The sequence below is a fragment of the Hyla sarda genome, chromosome 9 (genome assembly GCF_029499605.1).
Source record: "Hyla sarda isolate aHylSar1 chromosome 9, aHylSar1.hap1, whole genome shotgun sequence".
NCBI classification, from domain to species: domain Eukaryota; kingdom Metazoa; phylum Chordata; class Amphibia; order Anura; family Hylidae; genus Hyla; species Hyla sarda.
In genome coordinates, this window is record NC_079197.1 from 69,225,709 (window position 1) to 69,251,929 (window position 26,221).

Below are 26,221 nucleotides of genomic sequence, written 5' to 3' on the forward strand. Positions count from 1 at the left end.
ATTCTTTGCAAATCGAATAAAAATTTGTAACAAATTCGGATTCGTCAGCTTCGATTCGCTCATCTTTAGTGTTGACCCAACAGGTGTGGAAGGTGTACTTCACATGTCCTGGAGGAGACTATGACATCATGAAGGTACGGCAAAACACTCTGAAACGACTAATAGACATCTTTCTATTAGTTGATATCTAGCTGAAATGTTGAAAAACCTAAATGGCTGTAGAACTCGAAGGACCCATGAAGTAGTAAAGGCGTTCTTTTCCCAGTCTTCAGGCACCATAGGTACTCGCCAATGGACAAAAAGTGGAGGAAAAGGAGGCTAAGCCTATGGTTATCAATATCTCTTTGTTAAAGGGGTACTCTGGTGAAAACCTTTTTTCTTTTAAATCAACTGGTGGCAGAAAGTTAAACATATTTTAAATTGCTTCTATAAAAAAATCTTAATCCTTCCTGTACTTATTAGCTGCTGAATACTACAGAGGAAATTATTTTCTTTTTGGAATGCTCTCTGATGACATCACGAGCACAGTTCTCTCTGCTGACGTTATTATAAAAATAACAATGCTTTATTTATTGTTGTCCTTAGTGGGATTTGAACCCAAGTCCCCAGCACTGCAAGGCAGCAGTGCTAACCACTGAGCCACCATGCTGCCCTTAGCATACATCTGCTATGATTGCTAAAATGGACAGAGATGTCAGCAGAGAGCACTGTGCTCGTGATGTCATCAGTGTTCCAAAAAGAAAGGAATTTCCTCTGTAGCATTCAGCAGCTAATAAGTACTGGAAGGATTAAGATTTTTTAATAGAAGTAATTTACAAACATGTTTAACTTTCTGCCAACAGTTGATTTAAAAGAAAAAAGGTTTTCACTGGAGTACCCGTTTAAGTGCCAGGGGATAAGATTCCTTGTGTGTGAAGTTGTTCAACTTGCTGTAAGCCACGCAGAATCTATATAGTAACATAGGGAGAGATTCATCGAGACCTGTGCTGAGGAAAAGTTGACCAGTTGCCCATAGCAACCAAACAGATTGCTTCATTTATTTTTCAAAGGCCTTTCAAAAAAAAAAAATGAAAGAAGCAATCTTACTTGATTACTATGGGCAACTGGTCGACTTTTCCTCTGCACAAGTTTTGATCAATCTCCCCCATAGTTCAACCTATAGTTACATAGTTACATAGTTAGTACGGTCGAAAAAAGACATATGTCCATCAAGTTCAACCAGGGAATTAAGGGGTAGGGGTGTGGCGCGATATTGGGGAAGGGATGAGATTTTATATTTCTTCATAAGCATTAATCTTATTTTGTTCCAGGAATGTATCTAATCCTGTTTTAAAGCTGTTAATTGTTCCTGCTGTGACCAGTTCCTGAGGTAGACTGTTCCATAAGTTCACAGTTCTCATGGTAAAGAAGGCGTGTCGCCCCTTGAGACTAAACTTTTTCTTCTCCAGACGGAGGGAGTGCCCCCTCGTCCTTTGGGGGAAATATATCCATAATGTGTTCCTACTGGGTTGAGGAAGGCAAAAAACCCTCATGAAGCTGATGCCAATTGCCCCATATTAGGGGAAAAAATTTCCTCCTGACTCCAAAAATGGCAATCAGAATAGATCCCTGGGAGAGTATGGCCTGGCTGCCTGACTGAGCTCCGCTGAAATCAGCTCCTTATAGTGACAATACCGCAAGCACTATCACCTTTTTTACCTCCACGGACGTGGAATCACCTGTACAACATGCCAGTCCAAAAGAAGAAGTTAGTGAAGCGAGGACCGGTGGCTAAATTCTATTTTTCTAGAGCGCCGGTCTCCTTCCAAGATGGCGCTGACAGGACCTGTGATTCAGAGCCCACGCACGCCCTCTCAGCCCGTGAAACCAGCTTCCCCTGTAATACGGATGTAATCTCTGGCTTCTTCCTCTTCGGTGCACCTGCAGAACCATGAATCTCTTTCCCCGTCAGGCGGCATTCCCTCCTTTGGCCTGCTTCCATCGCCCTCACACAGCCCGTTGAAGCAGAGGCCGCGATGCTTCACTCCTGATGCAGGCTCAGGTGTGCCTGACTAGGGCTCCGATGCTACCCTCCTGCTGGAGGACAACAGCTTCTTGGGGTCCTTGTCTGTGTCTGGCAGACCCCTCACAATCACTATAAAAATAAATTTGGGGAATTTGCTGCTTCCCACAATCCTTTAATTGATCTGCAGAATACAGCAGAGGATGACATTGCGGCTCTGAAAGCTAAAGTTGCAGATCTCGAGGACCGCAGTCGCCGTAACAATGTAAAAATTAGGGGTATCTCTGAATCGTACTGCCATGTGTCCGTAAGTGCTTGGAAACCATTTTATCATCCTGCTCCCCACAGGAACTTTAAGTGGACTGTGCACACTGGGTCCCTAGACCCAAACACCTGGACGATTCGGTGCCCCGAGATGTCCTGGCGAGAATCCACTTTTTCTCCACCAAGGAGCGCCTCATGGAGCTTTCTGGTTTAAACAGTGGTCTCCCTGCTACCTACCACCAATTGTCTTTGTATGCGGACCTTTCTGCTGCTACGCTGCAATTGCGCAGAAATCTGCAACCTATTACCAGTGCCCTCCACACTGCCAAAATTCAGTGTCCCTGGGACTTCCCAGTTTCTTCTTCTCGTCCACAGAGACAACCAAGTGTCTGTCATTCGGTCACTACCAGAAGGTCAAGACCTACTACCCACTGGATGTGCCGGATGACTCGCATCCTCCCTTGGCAAGCAAGCTCCAGGACGACTGGTCTACTGTGAGGTGACTCTAGTGCTTCCACCTGCTTTTTTACCTATACTTGAGCTGATGTGCTCTACCTGCTGTTGGGCTTCGACATGGATACTCGCCCCAATGGTGTCTATTGGCTTTTGCCTTGGTTTTTCCTGTTTTTTTTTTTTCAGTTATCTCTGACAGCTCTTTGCCTATTTACTGATATTTGTTTAAATTTGTTTCATGTTTTTGGTGGCATACTACTTTTGTGTTCTATATACATTGCCCACAATGTATTGACCCATGCGTGCTGGCTGGGAGGCGCATGTGGTCATTCCTACCTCTGATACGCTATTTTACACTATGTTTGATGTTTGTATCTTTATGGTTATTAAGCAAATCAGTCTAAACATAAATGGCCTTAATAGACCACATAAGAGGGACTTTTTTGGGAGAGAGGCTCTAGCCCTTGGAGGAGATATAATATGTGCCCAAGAGACACATCTGCTTAGTGCTGATACTTTCAGGCTTAAACACAGTGCCTATCCTCAGATATTTCACTCCCATTTTTCTTACAAACCTAGGGGTGTACTAATAGCAGTTAGAAATCTCTGTATCTAAAACTATAACCGACCCACATGGTAGATTTGTTCTTTTGATAAGCTCTAGTAATAATGCCTCCTATACTCTCCTCTCTCTTTATGCACATAAGCAGGGACAAATGCACTTTCTGCAACGGGTTTTTAAATTAGCTTCCCGTCACAAAATGGGTTCCTTGCTAGTGTGCAGAGATTTCAATTTAGTTATAGATGCTGCTTTAGACTCCATCACAACGCACCACACTCCACCCTCTTCTTTAGCTCCCTTAGTATGGTCTGCTGACCTCTATGATGTGTCGCGTATAATGCATTCTAATGAGCGACATTATACCTACCCCTCCATTACCATAATACGTATTCGAGGCTGCACATGTTTTTGGCTGAGCAACCTTGTCTTGATGCCTTAGCGGATTCCAACATTGAGACTATGACCTGGTCAGCTCCCAAGCCTTCTATGCTTCTCTTTATAATTTACACTGCTCTACCCCCGACACCCAACATCCTTTCTTTGTCTATCCTGTCCTTCCTTTCAGCTTTGAATCTTCCAAAACTTCAACCTCGAGTCCCTTAATGCGATAATTACCCCTGCTCAAATAACAAAGGTTATTAAATCTATTCCCTCTCAGAAGGCTGCTGGCCAGATGGATTTATTAACCTTTATTATAAGACTTATATTGATGTTCTTATGCCCCATTTACAGGCTTTTTACAACTCAGCTATTTCTACAGGAGCCTTCTCTAAGGAAAATCTCCAGGTTTTAATTGTTACTTTACCCAAGCCCAGTCTTTAATTGCCCCTCAGAACTATAGACCGATCTCTCTCTTGAATCAGGACCTAAAATTATTTGCCAAGCCTATTGCTACTAGAATTGCAAAGGTCATTCCCTTCCTCATTCGGACCAGGCCAGGTTTCGCATAAGGTTGTCAAGCATCTGTTATACTAGGTGCCTCCTGCATATTTTTCATCATATAGAGGTCCACAACACCCCTGCCTTGGCCCTTGCTCTCGATGCCGAGAAGGCGTTCGACTGGCTTCGCTGGTCATATGCTTTCTTGGTACTCTGACACTTTGGTTTTGCAGGCGCCATCTTTAATGCCATAATCTTTCTTTACTCAACACCTTCTGCCAGGGTTTTTGCCAACGGCACACTCTCAGAAGAGTTTTCAATTAGTAATGGCATCAGGCAGGGGTGCTCTTGATGCCCTCTCATTTTCATTTTATGTTTGGAACCCCTGGCTCAGGCATTGAGTGCGTCTCCACAAGGCATCTCGATTGCTGGGGAAGAACACCTCATATCTTCATACGTGGATGATATTATTTTGACATTTGCTAGTCCCTCCTCCTCTGTGCCTGTTGCCATGGAGACAATTTTTTCCTTCAGTTCCCTCTCTTATTATCTTCTCAATGCTACCAAGACGCAATCACTCCCCTTAAATTTAGACCCGTCTATCATTACTGACCTCCGCAATTCCTATCCTTTTGATTGACAACGCACTAGTCTTAAGTATCTGGGTATCAACTTATCTTTTCCTCACAAACTCTTGTACTCTGATAACTGTGACATACGCAAGGAAGCGGAAAGGCTGACCTGGCTTGATATCTCCTGGGTGGGTATAGTTGCCACCTTTAAAATGCTTCTTCTTCCTCGTTTCCTATATCTTTTTCGCACTCTTCATATCCTTGTTCCCAAATCCTTTTTTTCTCTCTAACTTTGTGTGGGCAGGCAATAAACCCAGATTGGCTTCCCCTATTCTGACCAAATCTCGTAACTTGGGATAACTATGGTGTTATTGTATTGCCACCTTGGTGGGGATGTTAAGTAACTGGCGAAAGGGTGACCTCTCTCTTCCTTGGGTACAAATAGAGAATTCTTATATCTCTCCTTTTCATATTACTGATATTCTTTCTTTACCTTTTTTTTACCTTTTTGGTCCTGATCTGCCTTCCCTACATCAAATCCTATAGAACTGGCATCATACACTGCCTTGAAGACATATCTTTCTTTAGTACAATCCCCAGGTTGTCCTGATAGGTCTCGAATTCCTCTGATAAAAGCGGTGATCCCACACCTAGATATTCGCACTTGGATAGCTCAGGGGCTTACACATGTTTCTCAGCTAAACTCCTCTGCTGTTATTCTAGCTTTCTCTTCCCTGCATTCTCCCTTCGCTATTCCCAACTCTGACTTCTATAAATACCTGCAAATGAGACACTTCCATCTAAATACTACTCTTTCCCCTTTTCCTATTCACAAACCATCCCTTCTGTCACGATTCGGCTGGCTGGAGGTGGATCCTCTGTGCCAGAGAGGGATTGGCGTGGACCGTGTCGGTGGACCGGTTCTAAGTTGCTACTGTTATTCACCAGAGCCCGCCGCAAAGCGGGATGGTCTTGCAGCGGCGGTAGCAACCAGGTCGTATCCACCGGCAACGGCTCAACCTCTCTGACTGCTGAGATAAGCGCGGTACAAGGGAGTAGACAAGAGCAAGGTCGGACGTAGCAGAAGGTCAGGGCAGGCAGCAAGGATCGTAGTCAGGGGCAACGGCAGGAGGTCTGGAACACAGGCTAGGAACACACAAGGAAACGCTTTCACTGGCACAATGGCAACAAAATCCGGCAAGGGAGTGCAGGGGAAGTGAGGTATAAGTAGGGAAGTGCACAGGTGAAGGTACTGATTAAAACCTCATGCGCCAATCAGTGGCGCACCGGCCCTTTAAATCGCAAAGACCCGGCGCGCGCGCGCCCTAAGGAGCGGGGCCGCGCGCGCCGAGACAGCACAGACGGGGAACGGGTCTGGTAAGAGAGTCGGGATGCGCATCGCGAGCGGGCGCGTCCCGCATCGCGAATCGCATCCCGGCTGGGAACATTATCGCAGCGCACCCGGTCGGCAGGTCTGACCGGGGCAGTGCGAATAGGAGAACGCTGTGAGCGCTCCGGGGAGGAGCGGGGACCCGGAGTGCTCAGCGTAACTCCCCCCCCCCCCTTGGGTCTCCCCCTCTTTTTGGAACCTGAGAATTTGAGGATAAGATTCTTGTCCAGGATGTTGTCCTCAGGTTCCCATGACCTCTACTCTGGGCCGCAATTCTCCCAATCAACCCAAAAAATTTTTTTACCTCTGACCGTCTTGGATGCCAGAATTTCTTTCACCGAAAAAACGGTGACGGCCGTACACCACAAAGAATGGGGATTTAGCGTAAGATTCAGAGACTCTGAAATTGTACGAGAATTCGGCCCATGGTAGAAGATCTGCCCAGTCATCCTGGCGGGAGGAAACAAAATGTTGCAAATAGTCACCCAGAACCTGATTAATTCTTTCTACTTGCCCATTGGATTGGGGATGATAAGAAGACGAGAAGTTTAATTTGATTTTGAGTTGATTACAGAGGGCCCTCCAGAATTTAGACACAAATTGAACGCCTCTATCCGAGACGATATGCGTAGGCAGCCCGTGAAGGCAAAAAATGTGTATAAAAAATTGTTTCGCCAACTGAGGCGCAGAAGGAAGACCTGGAAGAGGGATAAAATGTGCTATCTTGGAGAATCGATCAACGACCACCCAAATAACTGTGTTGCCATGGGATAAAGGTAAGTCAGTAATAAAGTCCATACCAATCTGAGACCATGGTCGTTCAGGAACAGGCAGAGGATGGAGGAGACCAGCAGGCTTCTGGCGAGGGGTCTTGTCCCGGGCACAGACTATACAAGCCAGCACGAAATCAACAACATCAGCTTCCAGGGTAGGCCACCAATAAAATCGAGAGATGAGCTGGATGGATTTTTTGATGCCAGCATGGCCTGCGAGGTGTGAGGAGTGTCCCCACTTGAGAATCCTGAGGCGCTGGCGTGGAGAGACGAAGGTCTCCCCTGGAGGAGTTTGTCTGATGGAAGCTGGAGAAGTGGAGATCAGACAGTCCGGAGGAATAATGTGTTGCGGGGAAGCTTCCACTTCTGAGGAATCCGATGAACGAGAGAGGGCATCAGCCCTAATGTTCTTGTCAGCAGGGCGAAAATTTATTTCAAAGTTAAAACGGGCAAAGAACAACGACCACCTAGCCTGGCGAGGGTTCAGCCGTTGGGCTGACTGAAGATAAGAGAGATTCTTGTGATCAGTGTATATAATAACTGGATATTTGGATCCCTCCAGCAGGTGCCTCCATTCCTCAAGCAACAATTTTATGGCCAGTAGTTCTCGATCACCGATGGAGTAGTTTTTCTCCGCCGGAGAGAAGGTCCTAGAAAAGAAACCACAAGTAACAGCATGTCCGGAAGAATTTTTTGTAGGAGTACTGCTCCAGCTCCCACCAAGGAGGCGTCTACCTCCAGCGAGAAGGGCTTAGATGGATCAGGTCTGGAGATTACGGGAGCAGAAGAAAAGGCAGTCTTGATATGATTGAATGCGTCTTCCGCTTGAGGAGGCCAGGACTTAGGGTTGGCGTTTTTCTTGGTTAGGGCCACGATAGGAGCCACAATAGTGGAAAAGTGCAGAATAAATTGTCTGTAATAATTGTCAAACCCCAAAAAACGTTGGATAGCACGGAGTCCGGAGGGGCGTGGCCAATCCAATACGGCTGATAGTTTATCTGGGTCCATTTGTAGTCCCTGGCCAGAGACTAAGTATCCTAGGAAGGGAAGAGATTGACATTCAAAGAGACATTTTTCCATTTTGGCATATAATTGAATGTCCCGAAGTCTCTGAAGAACCATGCGGACATGCTGGCGGTGTTCTTCTAGCTTAGCAGAAAAAATCTAAATATCGTCTAGGTAAACCACAACACAGGTATATAGAAGATCACGAAAAATTTAATTTACAAAGTCTTGGAAGACGGCAGGGGCGTTGCAAAGCCCAAAGGGCATAACCAGATATTCAAAGTGTCCATCTCTGGTGTTAAATGCGGTCTTCCACTCATCCCCCTACCTGATGCGGATGAGATTATATGCACCTCTTAAGTCCAGCTTGGTAAAGATGTGGGCGCCTCGTAGGCGATCAAAGAGTTCCGAGATAAGAGGTAGGGGATAGCGTTTTTTTACAGTGATTTTATTAAGTCCGCGGTAATCAATGCAAGGGAGTAAGGAGCCGTCTTTTTTGGAAACGAAAAAAAATCCAGCTCCGGCAGGGGAGGAAGACTTGCGGATAAACCCCTTTTTTAAATTCTCTTGGATGTACTCCGACATGGCTTGTGTTTCCGGAGCAGACAGAGGATAGATTCTGCCCCGGGGTGGAGTAGTACCAGGGAGGAGGTCAATAGGACAGTCATAAGGCCTGTGAGGAGGCAAAGTCTCTGCTTATTTTTTGCAAAAAACATCAGCATAATCCAGATAGGCCTTGGGGAGACCAGATATTGGAGGAACCACAGGGTCTTGACTGACAGTACAGGGAGCAGGCTTAAGACAGTCCTTGTGGCAAGAAGTACCCCAGTTCTTGATTTCCCTAGTGGTCCAATCGAGGGTTGGGGAATGGCGTTGAAGCCACGGTAGTCCAAGAAGAATTTCCGAAGTGCAGTTAGAGAGGACCAGAAATTAAATTTTTTCGTGATGGGGTCCGATGCACATTAAGAGGGGTTCCGTGCGGTAACGCACAGTACAGTCCAATCTTTCATTATTAACAGAGGCGATGTAGAGGGGTCTGGCGAGACTGGTCACCGGGATGTTGAACCTGTTGATGAAAGAGGCCAAAATAAAATTTCCTGCAGATCCGGAATCCAAGAAGGCCATAGCTGAGAAGGAGAAGGTAGAAGAAGAAATCCGCACAGGCACAGTAAGACGTGGAGAAGCAGAGTTCACATCAAGAGCTGTCTCACCTATGTGCGGAGTCAGTGTGCGTCTTTCCTGACGTGGAGAAATGTTCGGTACTGGCACAGTACAGGCAAAGGTTCTCCATGCGGCGTTGTGTCCTCTCTTGAGATGTCAAGCGAGACCGGTCAACTTGCATAGCCTCCACGGCGGAAGGCACAGGAACGGATTGCAGTGGACCAGAGGAGAGAGGAGCTGGGGAGAGAAACCGCCTCGTGCGAACAAAGTCCATATCCTGGCGGAGCTCCTGACGCCTTTCGGAAAAACGCATGTCAATGCGGGTGGCAAGATGAATAATTCATGCAGGTTAGCAGGGATTTCTCGTGCGGCCAGCACATCTTTGATGTTACTGGATAGGCCTTTTTTAAAGGTCGCGCAGAGGGCCTCGTTATTCCAGGACAATTCGGTGGCGAGAGTACGGAATTGGATGGCGTACTCGCCAACAGAAGAATTACCCTGGACCAACCTCAGCAGGGCAGTCTCGGCAGAAGAGGCTCGGGCAGGTTTCTCGAAGACACTTCGAATCTCTGTGAAGAAAGAGTGTACAGAGGCAGTGACAGGATCATTGCGGTCCCAGAGCGGTGTGGCCCATGACAGGGCTTTCCCAGTCAGAAGGCTGACTACGAAAGCCACCTTTGACCTTTCAGTTGGAAACTGGTCCGACATCATCTCCAAATGCAGGGAACATTGTGAAAGAAAACCACGGCAAAATTTAAAGTCCCCATCAAATTTGTCCGGCAAAGATAAACGGAGGCTGGATGCGGCCACTCGCTGAGGAGGAGGTGCAGGAGCTGGCGGAGGAGATGATTGTTGAAGCTGTGGTAGTAGCTGCTGTAGCATCACGGTCAGTTGAGACAGCTGGTGGCCTTGTTGCGCTATCTGTTGCGACTGCTGGGCGACTGTCACGATGCCGGCTGGCAGGTAGTGGACCCTCTGTGCCAGAGAGGGATTGGCGTGGACCGTGCTAGTGGACCGGTTCTAAGCCACTACTGGTTTTCACCAGAGCCCGCCGCAAAGCGGGATGGTCTTGCTGCGGCGGTAGTGACCAGGTCGTATCCACTAGCAACGGCTCACCTCTCTGGCTGCTGAAGATAGGCGCGGTACAAGGGAGTAGGCAGAAGCAAGGTCGGACGTAGCAGAAGGTCGGGGCAGGCAGCAAGGTTCGTAGTCAGGGGAGATAGCAGTAGTACTGGTACACAGGGTATAAACACACAAAGAACGCTTTCACTGGCACTAAGGCAACAAGATCCGGCAAGGGAGTGCAAGGGAGGAGACTAGATATAAGCAGGGAACAGGTGGGAACCAATTAAGCTAATTGGGCCAGGCACCAATCATTGGTGCACTGGCCCTTTAAGTCTCAGGGAGCTGGCGCGCGCGCGCCCTAGAGAGCGGAGCCGCGCGCGCCAGCACATGACCGCAGGAGACGGGAACGGGTAAGTGACCTGGGATGCGACCCGCAAGCGGGCGCGTCCCGCTGTGCGAATCGCATCCCCAACGGCCATGGCAGAGCAGCGCTCCCGGTCAGCGCTGACCGGGGAGCTGCAGGGAGAAGGACGCCGTGAGCGCTCCGGGGAGGAGCGGGGACCCGGAGCGCTAGGCGTAACAGTACCCCCCCCCCCCTTAGGTCTCCCCTTCTCTTTATCGGGTAACTGCCTCCCCTGGGATGAGGACACCGGGAAAGGATGGAGGGATTCCTCAACGGCAGGCAGAACCGCAGGAGTAGGAATGGGGAGAGAGGGCAGAGGGCGGGACCTGGCACGGGGCAGTGTGACACCAGGACGAGGGCCATGAGGGGACACAGAAGCTTGCCTGATGGAACTGGGAGGGGGGGAGGGGCATTTCCTGTGGCAGGCAGAGTCCTTAATGACCTTAGGGGGACCAGATACAGGAGGAACCACAGAGATACGGCAAGGGTTACTGGGAACCGGTTTTAGACAGTTCTTGGAACAAGAGGACCCCCAACTCTTGATCTCCCCAGTGGACCAATCCAGGGTTGGGGAATGAAGTTGAAGCCAGGGAAGTCCAAGGAGAATTTCCGAGGTGCAATTGGGGAGGACCAAAAGTTCAATCCTCTCGTGGTGAGATCCGATGCTCATAAGAAGGGGCTCCGTGCGGAAACGTATGGTACAGTCCACCCTGGCTCCGTTGACCGCGGAAATGTGGAGTGGCTTGACAAGACGGGTCACCGGAATCCGGAATTTATTCACAAAGGAGTCCCGAATAAAATTCCCAGAAGCTCCAGAGTCCAGGCAGGCCACGGCTGAGAGGGGAGAGCTGGCTGAAGTGGAAATCCGAACAGGTACCGTGAGACGTGGAGAAGCCGACTTGGCATCAAGAGACGCCACACCCACGAGAGCTGAGTGCGAGCGTGCGTTTCCCAGACGTGGAGGACGGATTGGGCAATCCACCAGAAAATGTTCAGTACTGGCACAGTACAAACAAAGATTCTCTTCCTTACGGCGATTCCTCTCTTCCAGGGTCAGGCGAGACCGATCCACTTGCATGGCCTCCTCGGCGGGAGGCCTAGGCGCAGATTGCAGTGGAGACTGTGGGAGAGGTGTCCAGAGATCTAAGTCCTTTTCCTGGCGGAGCTCTTGATGCCTCTCAGAAAAACGCATGTCAATGCGAGTGGCTAGATGAATGAGTTCATGCAGGTTAGCAGGAGTCTCTCGTGCGGCCAGAACATCCTTAATGTTGCTGGATAGGCCTTTTTTAAAGGTCGCGCAGAGAGCCTCATTATTCCAGGATAGTTCAGAAGCAAGAGTATGGAATTGTATGGCGTACTCGCCAACGGAGGAATTACCCTGGACCAGGTTCAGCAGGGCAGTCTCAGCAGAAGAGGCTCGGGCAGGTTCCTCAAAGACGCTTCGAATTTCCGAGAAGAAGGAGTGTACAGAGGCAGTGACGGGGTCATCGCGGTCCCAGAGCGGTGTGGCCCATGACAGGGCCTTTCCAGACAGAAGGCTGACCACGAAAGCCACCCTAGACCTTTCAGTAGGAAACTGATCCGACATCATCTCCAAGTGCAAGGAACATTGCGAAAGAAAGCCATGGCAAAACTTAGAGTCCCCATTAAATTTGTCCGGCAAGGACAGGCGGAGGCTAGGAGCGGCCACTCGCTGCGGAAGGGGTGCAGGAGGTGGCGGAGGAGATGATTGCTGCTGCAGTTGCGACTGAAGTTGGTGCACAATGGTGGACATTTCCGACAGTCGGTGGGTTAGATGGGCGACCTGTCGGGATAGCTGGGCGACCACCGTGGTGAGATCAGAGATGGAATGCTGGGGAACCTCAGCGGGATCCATGGCCGGATCTACTGTCACGATGCCGGCTGGCAGGTAGTGGACCCTCTGTGCCAGAGAGGGATTGGCGTGGACCGTGCTAGTGGACCGGTTCTAAGCCACTACTGGTTTTCACCAGAGCCCGCCGCAAAGCGGGATGGTCTTGCTGCGGCGGTAGTGACCAGGTCGTATCCACTAGCAACGGCTCACCTCTCTGGCTGCTGAAGATAGGCGCGGTACAAGGGAGTAGGCAGAAGCAAGGTCGGACGTAGCAGAAGGTCGGGGCAGGCAGCAAGGTTCGTAGTCAGGGGAGATAGCAGTAGTACTGGTACACAGGGTATAAACACACAAAGAACGCTTTCACTGGCACTAAGGCAACAAGATCCGGCAAGGGAGTGCAAGGGAGGAGACTAGATATAAGCAGGGAACAGGTGGGAACCAATTAAGCTAATTGGGCCAGGCACCAATCATTGGTGCACTGGCCCTTTAAGTCTCAGGGAGCTGGCGCGCGCGCGCCCTAGAGAGCGGAGCCGCGCGCGCCAGCACATGACCGCAGGAGACGGGAACGGGTAAGTGACCTTGGATGCGACCCGCAAGCGGGCGCGTCCCGCTGTGCGAATCGCATCCCCAACGGCCATGGCAGAGCAGCGCTCCCGGTCAGCGCTGACCGGGGAGCTGCAGGGAGAAGGACGCCGTGAGCGCTCCGGGGAGGAGCGGGGACCCGGAGCGCTAGGCGTAACAGCGACCACAGTGGTGAGGTCAGTGACAACTGGCAGCGGGACCTCAGTGGGGTCCATGGCCGGATCTACTGTCACGATTCGGCTGGCTGGAGGTGGATCCTCTGTGCCAGAGAGGGATTGGCATGGACCGTGTCGGTGGACCGGTTCTAAGTTGCTACTGGTATTCACAAGAGCCCGCCGCAAAGCGGGATGGTCTTGCAGCGGCGGTAGCAACCAGGTCGTATCCACCGGCAACGGCTCAACCTCTCTGACTGCTGAGATAAGCGCGGTACAAGGGAGTAGACAAGAGCAAGGTCGGACGTAGCAGAAGGTCAGGGCAGGCAGCAAAGATCGTAGTCAGGGGCAACGGCAGGAGGTCTGGAACACAGGCTAGGAACACACAAGGAAACGCTTTCACTGGCACAATGGCAACAAAATTCGGCAAGGGAGTGCAGGGGAAGTGAGGTATAAGTAGGGAAGTGCGCAGGTGAAGGTACTGATTAAAACCTTATGCGCCAATCAGTGGCGCACCGGCCCTTTAAATCGCAAAGACCCGGCGCGCGCGTGCCCTAAGGAGCGGGGCCGCGTGCGCCGGGACAGCACAGATGGGGAACGGGTCTGGAAAGCGAGTCGGGATGCGCATCGCGAGCGGGCGCGTCCCGCATCGCGAATCGCATCCCGGCTGGGAACATTATCGCAGCGCACCCGGTCGGCAGGTCTGACCGGGGCGCTGCGAATAGGAGAACGCTGTGAGCGCTCCGGGGAGGTGCGGGGACCTGGAGCGCTCGGCGTAACACCTTCTATTACAAGCAAGTAATCTGAAAGGCCTTAAAAAGGGTACTCCACTGGAAAACATTTTCTTTTAAATATACTGGTGCCAGAAAGTTAAAACAGATTTGTAAATTATTTCTATTTAAAAATCTTAATCCTTCCAGTACTTATCAGCTGCTGTATACTACAGAGGAAGTTCTTTTCTTTTTGAATTTCCTTTCTGCCTGTCCACAATGCTCTCTGCTAACACCACTGTCCATTTTAGGAACTGTCCAGACTAGGAGCAGATCCCCTTAGCAAACCTCTCTTGCTCTGGACAGTTCCTGACATGGACAGATTTGTCAGCAGAGAGCACTTGTGGTCAGGCAGAAAGGAAATTTGAAAAAAGAAAAGAACTTCCTATGTAGTATACAGAAGCTGATAAGTACTGGGAGGATTGTGATTTTTTAATAGAATAAATTTACAAATCTGTTTAACTTTCTGGCACCAATTTCTAAAAAAAAAAAAAAAAAAATGTTTTCCAGTGGAGTACCCCTTTAACCCTTTGTATTCTGCCACTTCCCACTCTCATCACTTCCGCAAATTACACCCACTCTGCACCTGGGACAATGAGTTGGGCATAATCCTATCGGAAGCGCAATGGAAGAAGGCCTTCCTTCACTCCCGTAGGGATTTTCAATGTGTCTCACATTGAATCAGCTATTAAATCTGCTTTGCGCTGGTATTACACTCCTGACCGCTTATCCCATATATATCCTGGTACTTCAATGACTTGTTGGCGTCAGTGTGGTCAAAAGGGCACCCTGATTCACATTTTATGGGACTGTACCCTTAACTCCCATTTCTGTCTCTCTTGTAAACAGTTGCTGGAAGAGGTTATTCAAATTTGCTTTATTTGGTCTCCCCAGCTAGTCCCGTTATTTATAGATATGGATAGTATTCCTAGTGCTGCTAGAGATTTAGCTTGTATTTTTCTGATAAAAGCTAAGACCTTTCTAACCAGCTTCTGGAAAACACCTACTGTCCCCTCTCTAGATACTGTTATTCAGAAAGTTATTACAACATATGCCTACGAACGTGTTATCGCCTATGGGTCTGGATTAGTTTCTTAATTTAGTGCCTGCTGGCACCTCTAGTCTGTGTCTAAATAGGCTATAAATGATGGCTAACTTATTGCGTCTGCTGTCTTACACTGTTGGGTTATAGAACTTGTTTTCTTTCCCTACCCTTTCTCTTATCCCCCCCCCCCCCCCCTCACTCACCATTGGGCTCTTTATTCTTTCTTAAGCTATGTTGGTGATATATTATTCAGCTATTGTGTGGTGGAATATGAACAGTCCCTCGTTCAAGTTTGGTAACCGGTAAAACGCTACCTCTCTCAGAGCAATGTGTTAGTCTATTCTCCTTTATCCACCAATTGTTCCACCAATGTTTTTGTTATTTTGTATGACCCGGCTGGGGACTGTTTGTTCTTATGTAAACAAAAAAATCCCATTAATAAAAAAATATTGAACCAGAATAGGTCCCTGGATAAACATTATATCCCTATAAATCTAGTATTTATAACCTGTAATGTTATTACTCTTCAGAAATGAATCCATGTCCCTTTTGGATTCTTTCATTGAGTTCACCATGAGAAAGTTCCATAGTTTCACTGCTCTTACAGGCTATGCTTATGTAGAAAACTTCCTTCCTCTAGACATAGAGGGTGCCCCCATGTTATAGATACAGTCCTAGGTATAAACAGACCATGGGAGAGATCTCTGTACGGTCCCCTGATATATTTATACATAGATATTAGGTCTCCCCTAAGCCTTCTTTTTTCTAAACTGAATACTCCTAATTCTGACAATCTTTCTGGGTACTGTAGTCCTCCCATTCCCTATATTACTCTGGTTGCCCGTCTTTGAACCCTCTCCAGCTCCACTTAATCTTTCTTGTACACTGGTGCCCAGTACTGTACACCGTATTCCATGTGTGGTCTGACTAGTGATTTGTACAGTTAGAGAATTACTTCCTTGTGCATCTATGCCCATTTTGATGCCCCCCATGATTTTATTTGCCTTGACAGCAACTGCCTGACACTGGTCACTACAGTCAAATTTACTAATAACTAAAACTTCTAAGTCTTTTTCCATGTCAGCCTTCCCCAGTGTTTTCCTATTGAAAACATGTTCCCAGCCTGGATTTTTCCTCCCTATGTACATAACCTTACATTTATCAGTGTTGAACCTCATCTGCCACTTCTCAGCCTAAACCTCCAACATTTCAAGATCAATTTTTAACAGTACACTGTGCTTTGCAGAGCTTAGTATCATCTGCAAAGATTGATACTCTACTACACAATCCCTCTACAAGGTCATTAACCCCTTAAAGGGGTATTCCGCCCCTAGATATCTTATCCCCTATCCAAAGGATAGGGGATAAGATGTCAGATCGCCGCGGTCCCGCTGCTGGGGACCCCCAGGATCCCCACTGCGGCACCGTGCTATCATTACAGCACAGAGCGAGTTTGCTCTGCACGTAATGATGGGCGGTACAGGGGCCGGAGCATCATTACGTCACGGCTCCGCCCCTCATGATGTCACGGCCCGCCCCTTTCAATACAAGTCTATGGGAGGGGGCGTGGCGGTCGTCACTCCCCCTCCCATAGACTTGCATTAAGGGGACGGGCCGTGATGTCACGAGGGGCAGCGCCATGACGTCACGCTGCTCCGTCCCCCGTATCGCCCGTCATTACGCACAGAGCGAACTCGCTCTGTGCTGTAATGATAGCGCGGTGCCGCAGCGTTACGTCACGGCTCTGCCCCGCATGATGTCACGGCCCGCCCCTTTCAATACAAGTCTATGGGAGGGGGCGTGGCGGTCGTCACGCCCCCTCCCATAGACTTGCATTAAGGGGACGGGCCGTGATGTCACGAGGGGCGGCGCCATGACGTCACGCTGCTCCGTCCCCTGTATCGCCCATCATTACGCACAGAGCAAACTCCCGGGGGTCCCCAGCAGCGGGACCACGGCGATCTGACATCTTATCCCCTATCCTTTGGATAGGGGATAAGATGTCTAGGGGCGGAATACCCCTTTAACGACCCCTTAACTGAAGCTGGGATCCGGGGCTAATAGTGCCCGGCAGCGATCGCGGTGCCACATGCTATTAACCCTTTAGACGCGGTGTTCAAAGTTTAACACCGCATCTAAAACGAAAAGAAAAGCTTCCCAGCTGCTCAGTGGGGCTGATCGGGACCACAGCAGTGAAAATGTGGTGTCCCGATCAGATACGACACGAGCGGAGGTCCTCTTACCTTTCTCTGGTGCATCCGTTTGGCGATTGATTGCTCCAAGCCCGAGATGCAGGCTTGAGCAATCGACCGCTGATAACACTGATCAATGCAATGTTATGGCTTTGCATTGATCAGTATAAAAGATCAATGTGTGCAGTGTTATAGCCCCCTATGGGAGCTATAACACTGCAAAAAAAAAAGTTTAATGTGATTTAACCCTTTCCCTAATAAAAGTCCAAATCACCCCCCTTTTCCCATAAAAAAAAAACATGTAAATAAAAATATAAACATGTGGTATAACCGCATAACGTAAATGTCTGAACTATAAAAATATATCATTAATTAAACCGCACGGTCAATGGCGTACGCGCAAAAAAATTTCCAAATGTATTTTTGGTCACTTTTTATATCATGAAAAAATGAACAAAAAGCAATCATAAAGTCCGATCAATGCAAAAATGGTACCACTAAAAACTTCAGATCACGGCACGGCAGTAAAATAAAAAGGTTATAGGGGTCAGAAGATGACAATTTTAAACGTATACATTTCCCTGCATGTAGTTATGATTTTTTCCAGAAGTACAACAAAATCAAACCTATATAAGTAGGGTATAATTTTTATTGTATGGACCTACAGAATAAAGATAAGGTATCATTTTTACCGAAAAAAGTACTTTGTAGAAATGGAAACCCCAAAAAGTTACAAAATGGCGTTTTTTCTTCAACTTTGTTGCACAATGATTTTTTTTCCATTTTGCTGTAGATTTTTGGGTAAAATGACTCATTTCACTGCAAAGTAGAATTGGTGGCGCAAAAAATAAGCCATCATATGGATTTTTAGGTGCAAAATTGAAAGAGTTATGATTTTTTAGACATAAGGAAGAAAAAACGAAAATGCAAAAACAGAAAAAACCCGGGTCCTTAAGGAAAGGAGGGAAAAGCGAAATACCAAAATGTGTTCTTAAGAGGCTAATGTCTAAGCCTTGGCAACTAAAATGAGTACACCTCTATGTGAAAATGTCCAAATAAGGCCCAATTAGCCATTTTCCTTTCCTTGATTTCATGTGACTTGTTAATATGACTCATATGACTCGACTCAGAACAGGCATCGTCATGGTCAACCAAAGAAGTTGAGTGCACATTCTCAATGTCATATCCAGAGGTTGTCTTTGGGAAACAGACATATGAGTGCTGCCAGCATTTCTGCGGAGGTTAAAGGGATGGGGGCGGGGGGGGGGGGGGGTCAGCCTGCAGGGCATACACTGCATTAAGTTGGTCTGCATGATTGTCGTCCCAGAAGGAAGTCTCTTCTAAAGATGATATAATGGAGAAGGCTTCAGTGTGGGTGCAGGCTTCAGAAGGCGCAGGACACAGGACATCAACAGGTGAATTAAAAATGGAAGTGGTTTATTCTCCCAACATGCAACGCGTTTCCCTGCTACAGCAGCTTCATCAGGAATAACAACAGACATATGGGTGGTGAATTAATACAGGTAGTGGGAGGGCACATCAGAGTACAAAAGCTCCGATGGTCCAATCATCACCCGGCAAATTACACCGTACAAATACATATGATAGGAACATATAATGAAATATACAAAAATACAATATAAATAATGATACAAAAAACTATCAAAAATATAAAAATAGAAAAGACACTTTTATATGACAATAAATATGCAATATAGATACCAATGAAGAAAAAAATAAAAAAGGACGATCATGCAGTCAAGGAGCGTTCTCTATGGTTTCATTCAGACCATGCGGTATAAATGTGGACAGAGTAAAAATCCAAAATGATTCTCGGTTAATTAAATATTGGAAACAGTTAGGTTCAGTGTGGGGGGGGGGGGGATAGATTCGAAATAATTAGACAAAAGGATGATATGTCGTTTTTATGAACAAGAGTGAAATGACGAGACACACTATGAAGTGTGAATTTGTTCTTAATATTAGATCGGTGTTTGGACATGCGACAACGCACTGTTTGAATCGTGCGTCCAACATATTGTAAATTACAGCTACATGAAAGTAAATATATTGCATATTGAGTATTACAATTCAAACATTGGTTAATATTAAAATATTTTTTCGTATAAAATGAAAAAAAGAATCAGTGAATGAATCCATCATACTACAACATAAACACCGTTTTTTTTTTTGCATGGTGAACAACCACGGATAGTGAGGGGGAAAGAAGACATATTTGTAGATGAAATATTTTTTAATCTATTGGGGGAAAGTACGTTTTGAAGATTTTTCGATCTTCTGTATGTGATGCCCGGTTTGGTGGGGACTATGTCCTTGAGTATCGGATCACTACGAATGATATGCCAATTGCGTATCAAAATGTTATGTATTACAGACGCAGCTCTATTGTAGTTAGTGATAAAATTATATTTAAATTTGTTATTAGCTTTCTTATGTATAGTGTCTTTTTGTTCATTAGTGGTCACAAGATTGATCTGTCTTTTATCTTTCACTCTATGGTATGCCTTTGTGAGTAATGAACTAGGATATCTTTGCAGATGACACCAAGCTTTGTAGCACAGTACAGTCTATAGAGGATGTGCATAAGTTACAAGATGACTTGGATAGACTAAGTGTCTGGGCATCCACTTGGCAAATGAGGTTCAATGTGGATAAATGTAAAGTTATGCATCTGGCTACTAATAACCTGCATGCGTCGTATGTCTTAGGGGGAATTAAACTGGCAAAGTCACTGGTAGAGAAGGATCTGGGTGTACTTGTGGATCACAGACTACAGAATAGCATGCAATGTCAGGCTGCTGCTTCCAAAGCCGGCAGGATATTGTCATGTATCAAAAGAGGCATGGACTCAAGGGACAGGGACATAATACTCCCCCTTTATAAAGCATTGGTACGGCCTCACCTGGAATATGCTGTTCAGTTTTGGTCGTCTGTTCATAAAAGGGACACTGCGGAGTTGGAAAGGGTGCAGAGACGCGCGACTAAACTAATATGGGGCATGGAACATCTTAGCTATGAGGAGCGATTAAAGGAGTTACAATTGTTTAGTCTTGAGAAGAGACGTTTAAGGGGGGATATGATAAACGTATATAATTATATAAATGGCCCATACAAAAAATATGGAGAAAAACTGTTCCAGGTTAAACCCCCCCAAAGGACGAGGGGGCACTCCCTCCGTCTGGAGAAGAAAAGGTTTAGTCTAAAGGGGCGACACGCCTTCTTTACCGTGAGGACTGTGAATTTATGGAACGGTCTACCTCAGTAACTGGTCACAGCAGGAACAATTAACAGCTTTAAAACAGGGTTAGATACATTCCTGGAACAAAATAACATTAATGCTTATGCAGAATTATAAAACTACATTCCTTTCCCTTATCCCCTTACACCCTTCCCTTCAATTCCCTGGTTGGACTTGATGGACGTATGTCTTTTTTCAACCATACTAACTATGTAACTATGATCTGAAACTATGTAACCCTGAGATAGAAAACGATTTTTTAAAACCTGTGCTTGTGTAGAAAAATCATGATTGGTGGTACAATTTTTACGAATTCTAAAATATTGTCCATTGGGGACCCCTGTAAGCCAGCTTGGATAATGTGCACTGGTGTACTCCAAAAAACAGTTTACATCGAGTTTAAAGTGAGTTCTGGTGTGTATTTGTCCTTTATTATTAATAATGTCCAGATCTAAAAAGTTAATGTTAGTAGTGGAAACATTTAAAGTAAATTGTATACCCCAGGAGTTAGAATTTAGGTAATTAACAAAATCTATTGCTTGATTTTCTGTACCTGTCCAAAGAAAAAATAAATAGTCAATATAACGCCAGAAAAATAAAATGTAAGGTGAAAAGATCACAGATCTGAAGATGAAGCACAAGAAAGCCTGCAAACAGTTTGCTAAAGACAATCAGACTAAAAGACATGGATTACTGGAACAATGTCATGTGGTCCGATGAGACCAAGATAAAGTTATTTGGTTCAGATAGTGCCAAGCGTGTGTGGTGGCAACCAGATGAGGAATACAAGGACAAGTGTGTCTTGCCTACAGTCAAGCATGGTGGTGGAAGTATCATGGTCTAGGCCTTCATGAGTGCTGCTGGCACTAAGGAGCTGAAGTTCATTGAGGGAACCATAGATGCCCACATGTTCTGTGAAATACTGAGCATAATCCCCTCCCTTCAGAGACTGAGCCACAGGTCAGTATTCCAACATGATAACAACTCCCAATCATACCTCCAAGACGACATTTGCCTTGATAAAGAAGCTGAGGGTAAATGTGATAGAATGACCAAGCATGTATCCAGACCAAAACTCTATTGACCATCTATGGGGCATCTTCATTCGGAAGGTGGGAGAGTGAAAGGTCTTTAACATCCACCAGCTCCATGATGTCATCATAGAAGAATGGAAAAGGACTCCAGTGGCAATCTGTAAAACCATGACCAAGAGGCTTGAGGCAGTACTAGAAAGTAATGGTGTCCACACAAAATATTGACACTTTGGGCCCAATTTGGACATTTACACTTAGGCATGTACTCACTTTCTTTGCCAAGGTTTAGCTATTAATGACTGTGTATTATTATTATTGAGGGGACAGCAACAGTGAGTGATGGCTAACTTAATTGAAGGGGTTATCCAACATAAGGTGACTTTAATAATTAAGTGTCATACAATAATGGACATGCTTACCAAGTATCTGTGCTTGTGTTGGTGGTGAATGACTGAGCTCTGTTGTCCCCCATGACGCTGCTGGCTTGTTTTTGGGAATTTGCTTCTTCCTGTTTCTGTGACCTTTCTCACACAACAATCCCCAGGATATTTTGTTTCAATGTGGGAGGTGGCTAATTTTTTCCCCACACATCGGTCACCCCACCCATTGTAGCACAGCCTTGCTCCCTTTGATCACATGCCCAACATCACCTGATACAAAAGCTGTGGCTCTGTGTGAAGATGAATGCATGTATATGTGTGCCAGTAATCTGGGGGCTGGTTTCACAACAGATGAAGCAGCCAAGGCCTCTTTCAGCACCTGACTTATGATGTATTGTCTCAGGCTGCACAGCAAGCTGCCCCTGTCTCACATTCAAAGAAACCAAAAATCCCAGAATACCCCTATAAGGTAACCTGATTCGTGTGAAGGGTCAATTCAAAAATTATCCTCAAAAGCCAGTTGCTCCAGTGGTCCCATCCTCATTTAGGTACTGCATGCCTTCCTCTACTTCTGGGGCTGGTGCGGAAATGTCCAAACCATAAAAATATATTGTTAATTAAATAGCACGGTCAATGGCGTGCGCGCAAAAAAATTCCAAAGTCCAAAATAGTGTATTTTTGGTCACTTTTTATATCATGAAAAAATAAATAAAATGTGATCAAAAAGTCCAATCAATACAAAAATGATACCGATAAAAACTTCAGAACAGGGTGCAAAAAATGAGCCCTCATACTGGCCCCATATACATAAAAAATAAAAAGTTATAGAGGTTAGAAGATGAGAATTTTTAACATTAAATTTTAACACATTTTAACACATGATTTTTTTCCAAAGTACGACAATATCCAACCTATATAAGTAGGGTATCATTTTAATCGTATGGACCTACAGAATAAAGATAAGGTGTTATTTTTACCGAAAAATGAACTGCGTAGAAACGGAAGCCCCCAAAAATTACAAAATGACATTTTTTTCTTCAATTTTGTCGCACAATTAATTTTTTTTACGTTTTGCCGTGGATTTTTGGGTGAAATGACTAATGTCACTTTAAAGTAGAATTGGTGTCGCAAAAAATAAGCCATCATATGGAATTTTATGTGCAAAATTGAAAGCGTTATGATTTTTAGAAGGTGATGAGCAAAAAATTAAAATGCAAAAACGGAAAAACCCTTCTTCCGGGGTTAATTTATTTGTCCCCAATCTTGTTTGGTGCCCAGTATTAACTCTCCTATGCCTTAATTTACAATGGCCTCAGGTTACAATATTTTCATACAATGGTCTTTTCTGGATTTCGTAATGTTACGGACTGTCCAGACCTGCGAAACATGTCAATGGCTGGAAGAACTGACCAATTAGAATGGAACACTTCACTGCTAAATCCCTTGTATTACTGAAATGCATCCACTGACTCACTGTCTGGTAGCGCCTTGAGTACATGGAGGCACTACATGTTGTGTAATACCCTTTACCTGTGCAAGGGTTAGCTGCTCCTTTGGATACTAGGTGGCAGTGGCTCAGTTTTATTTTTCGGGGACAGTGTGTCAGGGACATGCACAGAAAAAATTTGAGGCAGGGACTCAATGCGAAAATAGGGCACGCCCGATTCATATGCGACTCCCAAGACCATTGTTACCTAAGCCTGGTCCTCAAGTACCCCCAACAGGTCATGTTTTCAGAATTTCCTTAGGTCTTTCACGGGTGATATAATTGTGGTGATGCCTGATTCATTGACCATAATTATATCACCTATTTTATCACCAGTCATGAAAACATGACTTTTTGGGGGGACTTGTCTGCCACTTATTATTGCTTATGTTACTCTTGTATCTGCTCCTCTTAAAAGGGTACTCCGCTGCTCAGCATTTGGAACAAACTGTTCTGAACACTGGAGCTGGTGCCAGGAGCTCGTGATGTCATAGTCCCGCCCCCTCATGATGTCACACCCCCTCAATGCAAGTCTATGGGAAGGGCGGCATGACGGCTGTCACTCCCCTCCCATAGACTTGCATTGAGGGGGCGGGACATGATGGCATGAGGGGGCGGGGCTATGATGTCATGAGCTCCCGGCATCGGCTCCAGCATTTGGAACAGTTTGTTCCAAACGCTGAGCAGCGGAATACCCCTTTAATACCACCCTAACATCTACTCCATTATTACCTGTAATACTCTAGTATATGCTTCTCTTACTGTCTTGCCACCCTTATATTTACCCATGTTAATGCCCGTTACTACTGCATCTGCAATCAGTGTTAATTCTCCTAACTGGGCGCCATTCTCCCTGTACTCCACTTTAGATAATTCTACAATAGGAGACAAAGCTTTCTACTCCATCTCCACAGCACCTTCCTGCAGTGCGAAAAAAAAAACCTGTAACTCACCTTCCGCAGCTCCCCCGTTGCACTGATATAGATCTTCTGTCCTCCGGTCCTGGTCTTCTTCCTGCTTCCTGTGCACAGATCGTCACACTGCAATCAGCGTGTCACCAGCCCCAGGGATGTCCCACCACGGCTAGCGATAAGCTAATGTGACGATGCATGCACAGGAAGAAGACAAGGACTGGAGGACAGAAGATCTATATCGGTGCATTGGGGGAGCGGCGGAAGGTTAGTTACAGTTTGTCTTTTCTCTATCGGCTCCATTGGGGGACACAGACCGTGGGTGTATGCTGCTGCAGTCTCTAGGAGGTGTGACACTATGGCAACAAAAACAGTTGGCTCCTCCCAGCAGGATATACCCGCCTGCAGGCTCTGAGCTAATCAGTTTAAGCTTAGTGTCTGAAGGTGGTGGACATGGTCTGGACTGCTCCAGACCAGGTCTTCTGTTTTTTTGTTTTCCTAGTTAGGGACATGTTAGTTTTTTATTCCTTTTCTTTTCTGTTTTCAGGTGAGGACTCAGGGACTGCGGTTCCCCATTTCTCCATTGCGAGTGAGGGGGCACAGACATTGCGTATATGCGCTGTTAACCGCCCCCTCGCCAACGGTCAGAGCTTGGATGGTACCTCATGGGTCCGGGTCCCCCTATTTACCTGCTCGCCTCGCTCGCGCATAGCAGCCAGGCATGATGCAGGTAACTAAAGCTGACTGAAGACTTCACAGAAGACTCCATTAGGTAAGACTTCACAGAAGACTCCATTCTTCTGACTGAGGTAAGTACTTTACCCCCTTTTTTCTCCATAGGCACGAACTTGCAACCTCCGGAGACCCCCTGTTTTGGCCCACCTACACTTTATGGGCTAGCCTATGCAAGGGCTGTACTTTCTTCTGGGGGAGCAGTGGCACCTGAGGGGGCATTTTTTATGGGGCACTACACTTATGTGTGTGTGTGTGTTTGGTGCACTTCACTTATATGTGTGTGCGTGTGTGCTTGTGGTACCATGTCAGCGCCTTATATGCGTCTGTCAGCCGCGGCGCTGTATCGGGCCGGACGCTCTCAGCGCCGGTTTACTTTAGTTTTGTCAGCAGCGTCTTATATGCGGCTGATAGCCGCGGCGCTGCCGTGAGCCGGGCGCTTCAGCGCCCGCTTACTTTCTTTTCTACCGGCAATCTCTGCCGGCGCTTTGTCCGCCCGCTCTCTTCCCCCGGGCGCATAAACAGCCGTCAGGTGCGCTCAGGACAAGGAGCGGGCGCCATGACAGTTCTTTAAGGCCGTCTATAGCTCCGCCCACAGGGCTAGGAGCTCTCAGAGGCACGAAGCAGCCTCCAATGAGTTCCGTGGGCGCGCGATTTTCAGTTAGAAGGGGTCAGTTAGTGAGTGCCTTGCTTCAGGCACGCCCCTCTCTTCCTATTGGCTGGCCTGTTCACTCTCTTTCTAGCTGCTCAGAGTGAGTTCTCCTCACTGCAGCTGACAGGAGACACAGACTAGGATGAGAAAGTTCCTATCTCCTTATTTCTTTCTACATTATGTCTGTATCCAGAGCCGTTCCATCCTCTAAACAGAAACCTGGAACTTCCGTGACTTATTATCTCTGTAAGCACTGTAATACCAAGATGTCTGGCTCTGCTGAGCCCACTTGCCCTGCCTGCTCCACTGCTCCCCCAGACCCCCTGGTACCCCCTGATGTCCCTTCGGTCCCGGTGGGTTCAGCCGCTCCACCAGCCTGGGTTTCTTCCCTGTCCCAGTATATGGCTGACTTGACCAAAGTCTCCTGTTCGGTGGCTGAGGCCTCCCGGGAAGTGTTGTCTGCCTTGAAGGGGTCTTCCCTGCGCAGGACCTCTGGAAGGGCCCGTTCCTCATCTCCACACACTTCACACGCTCACAAGCGTCCTAGGGGTGCCTCGTCTGACTTTTCCATTGAGTCTTCAGATAGACGTGAGCATTCCCCTCGTGGGTCCTGCCCCCCTTCCCGGTCATCTGGGCACAAACGTC

At 46.9% G+C, this 26,221-nt stretch overlaps 1 protein-coding gene across 1 annotated transcript in view; it reads left to right on the plus strand.

The window, feature by feature from the left end:
- LOC130291597 (gamma-aminobutyric acid receptor subunit beta-4-like) overlaps positions 1-26,221 on the plus strand; it is a 520,736-nt gene that overhangs the window by 356,690 nt on the left and 137,825 nt on the right. The window lies entirely within an intron of this gene.